General features: G+C 33.4%; 1 protein-coding gene across 4 annotated transcripts in view; it reads right to left on the minus strand.

Annotated features, from left to right (window-relative positions):
• Nucleotides 1–15,555, minus strand: part of LOC130671830 (transcription factor Sox-2-like) — a 193,229-nt gene that overhangs the window by 62,201 nt on the left and 115,473 nt on the right. The gene's annotated exons all lie outside the window — the stretch shown is intronic.

The following is a 15,555-nucleotide window of genomic DNA, read 5'->3' on the forward strand; positions in this document are numbered from 1 at the left end:
CACCCGAGTGTTTAGTAACCATACCCGAGAGCGCGGCGACTGGGTTCAAGCCTACTGCTGAGAATCGATTGGCACGCACGCCTGCCATCATTTCTCTCGGCCAATGGTCGGGCTGATGCTGGGAAATAGGCGGCGCTTGCTGTGCATGACGTAGTAGTCCACAGTCGCGACGTCTAGCGGCGTGCTTGTCGTTTCTCCATTTTCCTGCACCCCCTTTTCGCCCTCTCGCTCTCTCCCGCGGATAGCTGCCCCAAGCTCTGCACTGCTCCCTTAACTCCACGCTCTGTACTACATTCGTACAAAACTCCACCGAGGTTGCGATCATGACCCGGGAATATGACAACTAACTAAAAAACGGATGCTTTATTCCATTGACATTTTTAGAGTACAGAATATGTGCTAGATCTCATGATATTAATCATATATTTTAATAGGGTCAATCGAAATTAGGTAAGCTTCAGAAGATTATATTTTATGATATTCCGTTGCGAATTTAATCACCAATATTTTGGAAATAATTAATGATTATCTGGATTTAAATATATATATTTACGAATGAATAGATATAACACCAAAGGGTCTAGCATCGGATAATTAAACAGATTATGTTAGAATAATCCTTTGAATTGATTTTTGAATGGCGGAAAAATTTAATTTTTTTGAATAATATTATTTTGGATGAATGAACAAAAATTTTTTGACGAATGGGACTCAAAATTTTATTCAAATTTTTAGTTATTGTAATAATTAATAACATTGCATAATCATTTTCCAGAAATTAGAATTTTCGAAATTAGGTTTTTTTTAAGTGAATATTTGTCAATAATTTGAAAAAAAAATTGTTGAAAAATGGGACTTTAAATTTCATTTGAATTTTTACACGGAAAAAAATGAACTATATAAATTGAGAACGACAAGTAATGTAATGATTAAGTGATCAGTAAATACTATCATTCTAAATAGTAATTTTTGAATTTATGATTAAAACGTGAAAAATTACAGGACCCGTATGAAAAAGCAATGTATGAGCTTCAGTATAATTCAAAATATATGATAAATTATATGAAATTATAAGAAGTCATATATAGAGCCATATACAAAATTTTGCCGAAATATTATATAATTTTATAATTTGCAACATATATATTGGTAATATATTTTTTTTATATGCTAACTTATAAATATTGCTTATAATATTTTATACTATACTTTAAGTTATATGATAAGATATACGATTTAATTATATGACTGACATATAATATTTATACATGTAAATATATAATTATATAAGTATATGTTCACATATATTTGTATAAGTGTGTGTAAATATATATTTATATAGATAGGTATATGTTTATATATATTTGCACAAATATAAAACTAGAGATTTCAAGCTATAAAATGCTTTTTTTTAAATCTCGATACGATTAATTTTCATGAAGTTACAGTCTTGCAAAAATCACTAAAAAATTTCTAAAATTTTTTTATTCCTTTAATTTTTGGTATGAGTGTATTTTTTAAATTATTTATATATAATTATATCGAAATTATTATAATACTGAAATTATAAGTTTATATATAAAACGAGAATATAATTTGCGATGTAATATCATATGTATACAATTACATATATTATAAATTATATGGATTATAATAATATTGAAATTATAAATTAATTTATAAGATGAAACATATATTTTACGTTATAAATTAATATATAAAGCGGACATATAATTTTTGATACAATATCACATGTATATAATTACATATATTATAAATGATATGGATTATTATAATATTAAACGTATAAATTATTATGTATGATAAATCATATATTAATCAATAGTAATAATTTTGCCGCCATATATGGTCAGTTATTTACCATATATTTTTTTATATATTATCGACAGTATATGGTTTTTTCATACGGGGATAAGTATGAAAATTTATTGTCTACTCTCTTGAAATGAATCGGTGGATTTTACTGGTGAATCAGTGGATTTCACTGGTTTATTTTAAGAGAGTATGCACACAGAAAAAACAGATATCTTGAGTCAAGAAAATATTTTTGAAGACAAACGTTTTCGGGAACCAAGTCAAGATTTTCTTGAGCCAAGAGAATTCGTCTTGGTTGGAGAAGATTTCTACTTTATCTGAGAAAATTTAGGTCTCCAAAGAAATTTTCTTGAATAAATAATATTTACCTTCAGTCGAGAATTTTTTTTTTTGTGTGCAAGAAAAATTACTATTTGAACATAAAAAATTGTAACTAATACTTAGAAAATTGAGGCATGCATTATAAAATTTATTATTTAAAATGTTAAAATTCCCCATTGACACCCGGGTTCCGGGTCATAATTTCAATCATAATTTTCAAAGTTTATTTTTTTCCGTGTTGTTATTATTTATACTTTTTGTTGTTGTAAGAATTAAAAATTCAAATAACTGGGTTTTCCCGAAGTAAATGACTAAATAATTCCCTGTAAATATTTCGTAGACATAGAGTGATTTTACAAATACAATCCCATTACATCCAGGTCAAACCTTAAATGACGTTAAATCCTGTAATTACAGTCGAACTACAAAACTCATTTAACTTAAAATATTTAAGAAAATTAAATCGATCTTTTCGTATTTGGAGATTAAAATTCACTAAATTGATGGGATTAAAACCCCAGGGGTTCAAGTAATGACGAAAATAGTAAACTCCATGTTAGGGGTTTTAAAATACTGGAAGGACACTTGTCATACAATTTACAATACAGGGGTTGCTAGAGGTCACAGGTATGAAGTAGAAGTATTTCTACTGCCTAGACGTCTGAGAATATTTCTTTGCAGGTAATATTTTTCAAAAATACAGAAAAAATATGCAGCTGTTTAAGGATTCATTGCGTGTACATGTATATATTTATATATACATATATATTACTAAATAAATTAGTTTAGTGTTGGTATACTTTATTTTAGATTTACGCTTAAGCTTGAGAGTAAGTACTCAGACATGCGGGCGTCCCAAAATTATCTTAGATCTAAGATCTTAAATAGCATTATATACATCTTCATATATATATATTTGTAGAAGCCGTAATTGCAGGTCTAAATATTTTGTTTATATTTTACTATACACTGGAAAAACCCAATTTGAAAAAAAATTAGAGTAGAGTATTTTATATGTATTCACATACTTATGCACAAATCATATGATGATTTACTCGCGCACGCGCATGCCATTGAACCTGCGTGAGAAGCGTATCCATCGTTTTATTGTATATAGTACGCATACTTGCTTTTTGTCCCGTTGTTGATGTCGTATACAAAAAGAAGAGTAGGCTTTTAAGAAAAATATATGTATATATGTAATATAGAATATTATATGTGTGCAAATGATACATGTGAAATGACATAATACCGACGACGAAGGTGTGAAATGAAATTAATAAATTAATCAGCATAAAGATAAAAAAATGAATGAAATTTCAAAAACGCATGATAATGATAAATATGAAAATCATTGAAATGAGATATGATAAATTTATTTGTCAGGTTGTTTCTGTTGATGGTTTATCTGATTTCTAAAGATTTCTGCACAGAAAAAAATTTTGATGACGCAAGAAGATTTTATTCACCCCAAGAATTTTTTGTCGTCCCAACGAAAATTTTTTTTCCAATTCATACTCGTTAAAAAGCGAATTTGTCAAAATTAGTGAATATTCACTCAATCAGAGTGATAGTCAGTTATTTCAAAATTTTTTATAGAGAACAATGCAAAAAAAAAATTTCGCGTGCCTCAAAATTCTATTTTTCTGTATATAGGGGAGGGTGGGGCAGAGCGGCCCCCCTAAGCCAATTATTATTTTTTGTGGCTTTCAACCATAGGATCACTTTACTTTTGTCCTATTTCGAACAAATTTATGGACATTTGCCAAAATTCTGAAAATTTTTTTTTTTGTGGGGCAGAGCGGCCCCCCTTCAAAAAGTGATAAAAAAAATTTTTTTTTTCGTTTTTTTTTTTTTTTAATTGTTTTCATCATTAAGAATGTATTTCTTTCTCTTGACAACTATTTTTGGTTTTATATTACTCGAAAAAAATTTTTTAAAGCGTAAAAAATCGTTCACTCTCGATTACCTTAATTACTAATTGTTATTTAATAAAAAAAAAAAATCAATTCTATAATTTTACTTTATTTCAAAAATTTATCAACTAAAAAAAAAAATTTAATTTTTATGAATTTTTAGTGACCAAATTTGCCTCTTACATCGAGACACGGCCGAAAAATATGAAAAAATAATTTTTTCAAAATTTTGGGCTTGTCCATTTTGCCCCAAATGTCATGCGTAGGGGTAAAAATGCGCAAACATATCGGATTTATAGTAATTAGACGAAAAAAAAAAAAATTTTTTTTTTGGTCAAAATTTCAGGGGGGTCGCTCTGCCCCACCCTTCCCTACAAGGAAAAAACAGAATATTAAAAATAATAAATAATAGTAAAAAGTGTAGTCTGTTATCAATAATTAGTACCATTATGTACTTAATGCAAAGTAGTTTACGAATTTTTGTAGATTTTTAAAAACTACTATCAGTTATTCCAAAAAGTAATTATATTATTACTTTTAGGTATATAAATACATGACTTATTAGTGAAAATTAATTAATTTATGGCATACATTAATTAAAAAGTAAATGATTGGTCAAATTCAGAATTGCTATCTTAGATATATATATAGATTTTTCCAGCCGAAAAATTGCAAAAGTTACCAACTTTTATTTTATAAATTCGATATAACTGATCAATTACTAACTTAAAATATCATTTATTTGTCATTATAAATTCATTTAAAATATACATAAACCGAATGAGTGGCTAATAATAACATCAAAAATTAGTATACTAGATACTAATTTTTTTCTCATGAAAATACCAAAAACTTTTAACTCTTATTTTTTAAATTCTATCCCACACTGAAAAAAAAAATCGCTAGCTGCTAGCGATTTTTTTCTTTAGCAGCTATCGATTTTTAATCGTTAGCTGCAAGCGATTATTTGATATATATATGAGTATATAAATCTATATTTATATATATGTATAAATATATATGAATATGTATATTTATAAATTTATTTTAATGATAAAAACAGTATTTTTAATCGCTACCTGCTAAAGAAAAAATCGCTTCCAGCTAGCGATTATTTTTGTCAGTGTATTGACTAGTAATTAATATAAAATGGCATTTATTCGTTATTATAAATTAATTTATTATATACATAAATCGAATAAGTCGTAAATTTTTTTAATGTTTCTATATTTATTTGAATAGTAATAAATAACTGTAGATACCAATTCATCGATTCTTATTTTTCATATTAATTTTAATATACGAAATTACAAATTTTGCTCTTCCACGTGTATCAAATTTTAATATAAATAATAGCCATTTTGTAATATATAATGATCCTGGTTTGATATTAGTATACAAATATACTAATTTTGAGTCAAAAATAAACTACAAACTATTAAAATTTTGAGCATCATTTTTTTCCGTGTATAGAGCCTTGTGGGGCAAGTGTGCGCTGTGAGTGTGTGCAAGTCTATTCATTTTCGACTGAAATGCATGGGTTTGCGCACACTTGCCCCTTATGACCCTATATATGCAATAAGAATCTATATATCATTTGATTTAATGACTAAAACTTTTGATCGTCAAATTATCCTCACCCATATATAAATTAGGTCTGTATATAATATTAGGACCTGTTGCCTGTTTTGTCGCAGATATTATTATTTTAATATACAGATAATCAGACAATATATAAGTTTAGGTACATTAGCCATCTGGGGTACAAAGCTCACAAGTGACAATGTCAATTGTGACGCTAATAAAAGACAAGGGAGCATACAAGGGATAATAAAGACGGAGTAATTCAAAATTCAATTTGTACAATGATACGTAGATAAGTTATGGTGGTGAGCAATTTGTGGAGAGCAGCATGGGTCGTTGAAGAAATACTGTCTACATTAGAGAATTTATTTTACTATTTTTGAAGTATTGTATTTAAATGAAAACTCAAAATTTCTTTGTTGAAATTGTGATTTTTCTTTTGTGGACGACAGTAGACTTTTCACAGAAAAAGTGATTATTACTTTTTAGATAAATTTATTTGTTATTGGTGATAAATAAAAGTCAGTTTACTTTAATGCCATTTGGGAGGATTTAGTTAAAATTTATCTCCGATTGTCGTTTTTGTGACAAAATAACCAGTTATCCATATCTAAATATTCGGATTACTTTGGCTAAAATAAATATTAACCGGCTCAAAGTAATTTTTTTGTCGGGTATGAAAAATTTTACTACACAGAAAAAAAAATTATCTTGAGTCAAGAAAATATTTTTAAAGACAAACGTTTTCGGGAACCAAGTCAAGATTTTCTTGAGCCGAGAGAATTTGTCTTGGTTAAAAAAAATTCATCTTGGTCGGAGAAGATTTCTACTTTATCTCAGAAAATTTAGGTCTCCAAAAAAATTTTTTGAATCAAGAATATTTACCTTCAGTCGAGAATTTTTTTTTTTGTGTAGATAAATAAATACTTATTTGAGCAAAATTTCGAAATTATGCGTATTCTAATTTTCAAAATTGACATAGTCCACTTTGCTCTAGAATTTTGATTTTCCATTCTAATATAATTTCAAAAAAAATTCCAGTGACCCATTTTACCCTACCACGGCCACTGTAAGTGTGAATAGTACTGACTTCTAAATATTTTATGCTCTCTTTTTGTACTCACGAGACCAAAAGCGACAAAATTGAAATTTTCATTTATATTTTTCCGAAATAAAATTTAAAAAAAAACCTGAGGTTGTATACAAACAGAATCCGTTGTTCTGGCGCAGTTTTATACACAGTAGGATAGATCACAGAGATCAGTAAATTATTTTCAGGGGTTCAGTTTTCATTCATCTCGTGTTTCTTGGCAAGATATTGGAATGTCGTAAATCCCGGAACAGTGATTTTTTTATTTTTCCAAGAGCGGTCTCAGCAAACGGTGTAGGTACCAGTTTAAGGTAATTCAAAGAACGAGAGGTTAGAACGGATGAGAAACTGTGACGGGGGCGGGGAGCCAGTTGTTGGGGTTGCTGGTGTGAGGTACATGCACTGGGGAACAGCGTCTTTATGTCTACGAAAAAAACTTGCATACCTATGGACTCTACTCGTGCATGTCCACGGGTCAGCGCAGGTAATACACGACTAGGCGATCTCGTTTACGATCTCTGAATAATCGGGCAGCGGTCGCCTTTTTTGACCGGCTCTGGTACTAAATTAAAAGAAGAACTACCAGCTACAAAGAATGGGAGTAGGTAGCGATAAAGGCCATCAAAAAGAAGGTACGATCGTTAAAAAAAAATATATATAGATGCTGAGAACAAGCTTCTGGTACACGTACACGAGACTTGGTGTCGAATTTCCGGGCTAGTTTTCGCCCTTTTTCTTCTCTCTCTATATATAATTCTAGAGCTATGTTTTTTATTTCATCTCTTCTTTTCTCCAAGTGCTGACGATGTCTGTCTTTCATGTTACGAATTCTCGGGACATTCGATAGTTGAAAAATAAAAAAAAAACTAAAGGATGCATCGGCCTCAAAATACAACTCGTTAAGGAGAGTATTCAAGTGATTTTCAATCAGAACAATATGAGCATTTATTTTCGAAATTTTTTTTTATCACAGAATAGTATCGAGGTGTGTCTGTGGGAATTTTAATTTCTTTTTTAAAAAATAAACGTCAAGAAAAAATAATAGAGAGATTAGATGACACATAAATAATAATTATTAAAAAACCTGATGAGTGTAGTAATAAAAATAAATGAGTAGTAAATTAGATTAGTTGGACAATATGATTAACTTTTTAGACATGAGGGCTATTGAACACGAGCTCTGAGGACGGTCAATTATTCAGTAGCATTCAATAGCTTGCCAAGTCATATCGGGTAAAAAAGTCGTAAACAAAACCGGGTAAAAAAAAACCTATATAAATATATATATGTATATATATGTATGCGTATAAGCTTATGGTTGATACGAGTAGTCTGCTCGGCATCGGCGTACGTGTCGCCTCCTACGCCGATGGAGCTCTTTGAGGCGGCATCTCGTCGCGATATCATGTTCTCCAGGGACAGATGTTCTCGATGCTGGCATCAGAGCTGCCGAGAGAAGACAGAGACCGAGAGTAGAAGAAAAAGATCGCGTAGGAATGACTGACAGCTCAATGCACCGGGACTACTATACGGTGGTACGATCGCGTCTCCTTTCTTCCTCCTCCTTCTCCTCCTCCTCTACATCCACTCACCCTCGCGCGTTATGTCGACTACTCATACACGTACGGTAATACTTTTATATCCTACTGCACACCGGTCACATAAAAAAAAACTAGGCCAAATAATAAATTATTAATCTCAATAATTATTTCAGTATCTCTGATTTTATTCGTTACGAAATCGTGAGTTAAAGTTTCGCGATGCATACATAGACATATACATAGACATATATAAGTATATGAATAAGTATAAGGATACAATTAAAAGAGCAGGATGTATTGGATATAGACATGGGAACGCGAGCGATCTCTTATTCGGGATGGAGATGGAGAGTCTTAACGCGGGAGGACATCACTGTGTGAGTGAATATAGAGAGGGAGGATTCACGACGGCGATAGCGATGTCATGGCGGCCACCGGAAATAGCCGGCACTATCGGCCGTCCCGCCGGAAGGACTGCCGTCACCGCAGAAAGAGTTCCAATCTTCTATTCAGCGTCTCCTCTGCCCCCGCTCCTGCCACCACCATCGACTTGTCCTCCGTTACCGCGGCGGCCTTACAACCTTTAACGTTCTCTCTACCTCTGGATACACACACACACACACACACACACACACACACACACACTCACATGTGTGTCAGCCATATACATACATTATAACCCACCTCTCTTCCGCTCTCGTGACGATACAACGTCCGAGAAGAATAGATATATGTGTGTTGGAAAAAAGTAACGTCAAAGTATTGAGAGCAGGAAGTGAAAACACCGTAATTTTTTTTTCAGTTTTTTTTAAACAAAACTTCGAATCTTTGAATATAAAAAATATTTTTCTTAAATTTTTTTTTTAGGTGACGTGATCTTTTGATAAGCGAAGAAATTTTTTTTCGTCAACGTCACTTAGTCGAGTGTATTTAAAAGAGGGTAATGATGGGCATGAGGGACCGCAATGAGATTCGTCAGTTTTTTTATATTTAACTCGATAGTATTGCGTTCAGTACGAGGAGATTATGCGCGACGAGCGATACATCATTGGACGTCAACGAGTGTCCCCGGCGCTTATAATCTACTCGCATCCATCAAGCTCGCGCGCACATATATATACATATAAATATATACACTAGCAACGTTGTGATGATGACGCTAAAAGAGAGAGAGAGAGAGAGAGAGAGAGAGATTATCGGACGTACGAAGGAATCATGATCGATGTTCCGTCCTCCTGGAAAAGTCCCATACACAAACGCTTTCTTATTCGCGCACAACACTCTGGCGATTAGTCTCGCGCAGAACCCGTAGTACCGCGGTCTCCAGAGTCGTTAAATTTATAATGAACGTGTTATAGCATATCCACCGTAAAAATATGACCGTAGATTTTTTAGCATAAATTACTGTATACTATTTCACTTATGAAACGCGAAATTAATTCTCATATGTGATTTTGTCTTTCATGAAAATTAAAACCTCATTATTCATTACTGTTATTAGCATTCAGCGGTCGAGTAGCTATTTATTAATCCATTCACATACAGCCATATCATACACCCATTAATTTAAATAAATAATAAAATTATTAACGACCGGAAATAAAAATTAAAAAATTTACGTTTCAAATTTTCATCTTTAATTAAATGCTGATATAAAAATTAATATATTAAGCAAACGGATCTGGAGTTTTTTTGACTAGTGGTCGGTGTTCTTGACCGCGAGCTTCATATCGTAAATGTACAGAGTGCAGGAGCAGTTTTTCCGAGACGATAAAGGACTCAATGAAAATTTAAGGCATCGTGATTGCGCGGTCGTCGGGTGAATGGCGTCGAGAGCAGTCTTCTGTCATCATCGCCCCAATGAATTTCCTCCTCTGCTCATATTATACTCTTTTCTTCTCCATCTTCCGTTCTTCCCCTTTTTTGCCGTGCATCGTAATGATCCTTGAATTTAGAACGAGTTTAAACAGGGCGAAAGACTCGGTACTTAATTTTCGTGTGCCTCGTAGCATGTACCAAAACACTTTTTCACATCCACGAAATATACACACTCAACTTTTTTACCATCAGAGGAAAAGAGAGAGAGAGAGAGACAGGGAGTTTGAAGAAACTTTAAACTCTTGCATTTGAATAATCCCTCGGATAATTTTCAGCGCAATAAAAGTTTAAAAATTAAATACACATTTAATATTATTTGAAAGTGTTATGTTACGCGTCGATTGTTTCGCACATTTCCCCGCGGGTAACACACCATTCTTTGCCATCATCGTAGCATGCATAGATGAGGTTCCCCAGGGGTTATAAAACGGCAATTTAATTTATACAGTTGATAAACGTTACGTGATATAAGCTCGAGTATATACATGACTAAAATATGAATCACAAATCTACAAGTCAATCGTATCGATATCAGCTAGGGTGGGGTAAAATTGTCAGCCAAAAATTTTTTTTCTAATTGTTAGATACAAATTTCGATTTTTTTCTAAATTTAGTGTACGTTCGTATTCACGTGGGGTAAAACGGCCACTCAAAAATTTTCAGTCAAAATTTTTTCGGGGTAAAACAAATATTTGAGGTATGGATAAATGTTGAAGATCTTTAAAATAAAATTTTATTGTTTTTTTTTTAAATGTCGCAATAATTAAAAATAAATTTGAAAAAAATAAAATTATTGTGATCAGTCGAAGTACAAAAATCGTTTGTCGAAAGTTCTTTACGAGCTCGTAAAACATGTTTATGTAATTCGTAAATATTAATGAGACAAAAAATATCCACGCACTGGTTGGCTGGTCTTTGTGTTCCGCAACTCCATGAATTTATATGACGATCGGAGGTAAAATAAAATGCAGGTTGAGAACCGCCACATTGAGTAGTCCGGCTGGCTCGCGGGTTGTTCCAAGTTTCCAAGTGCGAAGGGGGTTTTCAACAGAGGGGAGAACTAGTAGCATTCATCGGGATGCAGATGGCTTCTCCAACCCTCGCAATAACTCACCCTCTCACTCTCGCTCCCGGTCGAATGATGCTGTTGGTGATGCTGTGTCCTGCGAGTACGCTCTCTATACCCTACTGCGGCACACGTGTACGGTTCGCGAGACCCGCACATATCGACCAATCACGTTTCACCAGCCTCACAATGTGTGTTGTGTCCCGATGAATGTATATAGGTGACATGGACGATTCAGTTACGCATACCTGAATTACCGCAAACCAGTCTACTACCATTATAAATATATATCACCCAATGTTTTTACGATACACGTATACGACCTATCAATAATTTTCACCCCATTAATATTTTTTATTTCACAAATTGTAAATAATAAATTATTAATATCGCAGTAAATAGCTCACATTATTATTATTTATATTTTAAATAATATTTTAGATATACGCCGTAAAAAATCCGAGTCGAAATTTAGAGCCCATTTAGAGCCTTCTAAAGTCGGACCTATTTCGGACTTGGAGGCTCTAAATAGAGTCTGTTTCTATGTTAAATTAAGTCCGATATTGGTCCCTGAGGTGCTACAAATTTCCGTTTTCGGCACTTGCGGGCTCAATCTAGGACCTGATGAAAATTAAAATTAGGTCTGATTTAGGGCCTGTAAGCCCTGGTTTATTGTAATAATAATAATAATCATCATAAATTATTCAATTATAATGAATCCAAATTTATTACGGGACTAATATTGTCGGACTTGAAGGCTCAAAATCGGACCTCTCAGCGAATGTTAGGACCTCCGGGTTCAAAGTCGGAGCCACAGGACTACAGGGCTCTAAATCGGATCCATTTAGGGCTAGAGGGACCTATATAGGCTCTAAATTTCGACTCGGGAATTCGCTGATTAAATTCGGGACAAATGCGGAGCGGAAGACTGTGTATTTTTATTTCACCCCTTTGGAAAAAAATTCACTTCAAAGGGGAGTTTTTTTGATATTAAAACTGCGAATCAGAGTAAATTCGGACTTAAATAAAATCCAGATCACTCTGAATTCACTCCCAATTTCTGACAGTGTATCAAAGCCATTATAAATGCCCTTATAATAACATTATAACAGACAGGGTGTGAATATATATATATGTACATATAAAAACCACCCAATTCAGATCTACGACATCAGGAGAAAAGGAAACGTGTCCTTTGCGTACTTTACCTGTCATCTGATGACGATTCTGACAGGGGTAGATATAATCGTTTGCTCTCCTTTTTATGTATGGTTTTGATTCACACGCTCATCAATTTTTTTTCTCATTTCAAACGTTCCCTTGTATTTATATATATAAATATGTGTGTATGTGTAGAACATGTAACGTCTGTAGATATCTGGCAAACCCCTGACATGATCCCAATAGTTTGCCAGTACCGAGTCATATATATATAATACAAATTTCTTTACCACTTAACAAACCTGACTTGAGGATTTTTCAACCAGTGATGCATCCGTTTTTGAAAATATATACAAGGGGACAGGATGTGGAGTCGTTCTTTAACATTATTTTGTCACAATGCCATTGTGATGGAGAGAAACGTTTTACTTAAATTATTGAGAAACAGGTGAAGCAGCCGCCATAAATACGTACGCTATTATCCAATTGTTTCGACATATCCTACAGCCTACTACACGTGTACTCGCATCACTTATTCACTAATAGCAACATTATTTAACATGCAAAACAAGCAGGAATTACGTTACGTCTTTAGTACAAAAAACGTCTCCGTTACATAAAATTTTAAAAAATACAAATATGACCTAATTTCGAATTTTTTGTATTAATAAATTTTGAGTCATATATTGATACTCATACTTGTATATATAAATATATGTATGAATATTATGGGGTATGAATATTTTACATACATATCCAGGTATATATTTTCTATTTAAATGGTAATTATTTGAAAAGGTCGATACCGTAAAGTACCCAGATCGATTACACACTCGGCTAAGAATGGGAATAATGTTATTTATACAATATGTATACATATATATATAAAATATGTAACGGTTCAGTTTGAGGAGTAAGAAATGGAGTCACTTTTCATTATGCACAAAGTTTCGGGTTTTGGAGTATAATCATTTATGCAGAACGAACGTGAAAATGGGCATCGCATACATTAATATCGCATCTGTATATTTCCGCGCTAGCTGGCTCTCCTCTATACACTGTACTCTATATCTAGCAGCTCTACTCATTCCACTCGGGAAATATGGCTGCGTTCACTCGCATGGGTGAAACGTTATGTAGAACAAGTAATAAAATAATTTTAACGACCTACTTGAATTATGTGCGGTACAAATAATAATATCTGTGCACGCATCCCCGCAATAAATATCATCTGGATTTCGTACCGCATCTACTATATATACATATATAACTATGTCTGTATTTCCCTGCATGCTACCGGTCCCCTGTCTTTTTGCGAGCAGTAGTACCCAAAAAGATTTAATTCAAAAGGTATATGGGCTGGACGAAAAAACGGGTTGACCCAGTGGCTCTCACTTTGAATTACAAAAACTATTTCGTAAATTATTGCCCATGCATGGAAGAAATTCCGCCATCTACACTATGGTTCGGGGATGAAAAAATGTCGGAGTGTAAAAGTTAAAAAAATAGTGTTTATATATATTTAGTATCTGGTATCGATATATAATAGGAGCGATCGTCATTGTAATCGCTCAATAAAGACTTTGTCCACGGCCTCCACGAAAGGGGATTGAAATCGCCTGTACTCTCAATCGCTTGCGCCAGGGGCCACCCTCTTTACTTTCTCTCATTATACCCGTGCCAAGAGAGATCGAGAAGTCGTCAAAGACCGAATAGTATCACCTGTTGGCAATGTTTCTACATAATACTTTCACAGAATAGTCTGTACTTTGTACTAAACTACTGTGCACTAAACACTATTATATATATTAGGTATACACTCTTTTTCTTTCAATAAGTCATTTATTGTGCTACGCTTTTGCTGAACTTGCTTCGGCTCTTCTTGTCCTGGTCACCGCAGTCTAAAGGGCACAGGACAATGGACCTAAGAGTAGTTAAATAGTTGAACAAATAAACAAATTATGGCTACAAATATATATAAATGTATATATATGTTTTGAGAATTCTCAAGTCGAGTTTAAATAAATTTATCGAGTCGAGTTGAGCGGGAAAGTGAAATGTATTATTGAATGGCGAGGGTAGAATTCAAAATTAATATGTTGTTCGCGGAAAAATACCTGAGAGCGAAAGGAGGCGGAGCATCATCTTGAGCAGTGAAGAGTGTGTTATGTAGGTTTGACAAGTGGAGTATTTCTCATTGAGCTGAGCTGAGAGAAGAGAAATAATCTGAAAGGAGAGAAGTAAAGTGGGTGGTGCGAATATAAATGGATACCTCCAGTTTATCGGTAATCTGGTTCGAAAGTTGGCCCTCTCTCTTGCTCATATCACCCAAAGCTCGGCTTGAATGGCCGCCGAGGAATTTCATTCATGTCAATTCCGCGCTGCAGGCTACCGATTCTCAGGTCCTTCTTGCACCTACGTCGTGTTCTCGGCCGACCTAACAGGACCTAGGCAGCCGTTTTTTATTATTTATTTTTTCTTTTCACTGGAAGGACGCACGCACCGACGATCTAGATCGAGATGAGGGTGTAATGTTTGAGAAAAACGACACAGAGCTCCTGGAACGATCATGGGAACTAATCTACAGCCATGCCCAAACTCCAAACCGGCTTCTATACCTATTTATTTACATTCACGCATTCCCGGAAACAAATAGGTGACAAGATTTTCACTAGATTAGATTAGATTAAAATATATTTATTATTTACCCGGCATCGGCCGTCAGCGGGAATTTTTATCGGAAACCGAGACTTGATTTGTATAAAAAAATATTCATTTATTTTTCCCGGAATTAAAAATACAAAAAATAAGTCGATAAATTTGTAAATAAATTTTCAAACAGGTCCACACTTATCTCCGTTTTTTAGAGATGAATTGTAAGTACATAAGCTGAGGTTTCAACAACATGTATTATAATACGTATAAAGCCTACACTTGTTTCTGTATTAGAATGAGAATGTGCGATGCGCAAGGAAGGACAAAGTGTGTATTGAAAATAGCATTGAACTTTGAGAGGAGAAACAACACCTGAAGATCTCAGTGTATACCTGGTGGATCGTCAAAATGATTTATATCTTCGACAGGTGGATAGAACCATGGTGTTTCAAATTTCACGACGGTCGGTCTTTGTTGTTGAGGATTTTGCGATTCGCTAAGCCAATG

Source organism: Microplitis mediator, chromosome 7 (genome assembly GCF_029852145.1).
Source record: "Microplitis mediator isolate UGA2020A chromosome 7, iyMicMedi2.1, whole genome shotgun sequence".
Taxonomy (NCBI): Eukaryota; Metazoa; Arthropoda; class Insecta; order Hymenoptera; family Braconidae; genus Microplitis; species Microplitis mediator.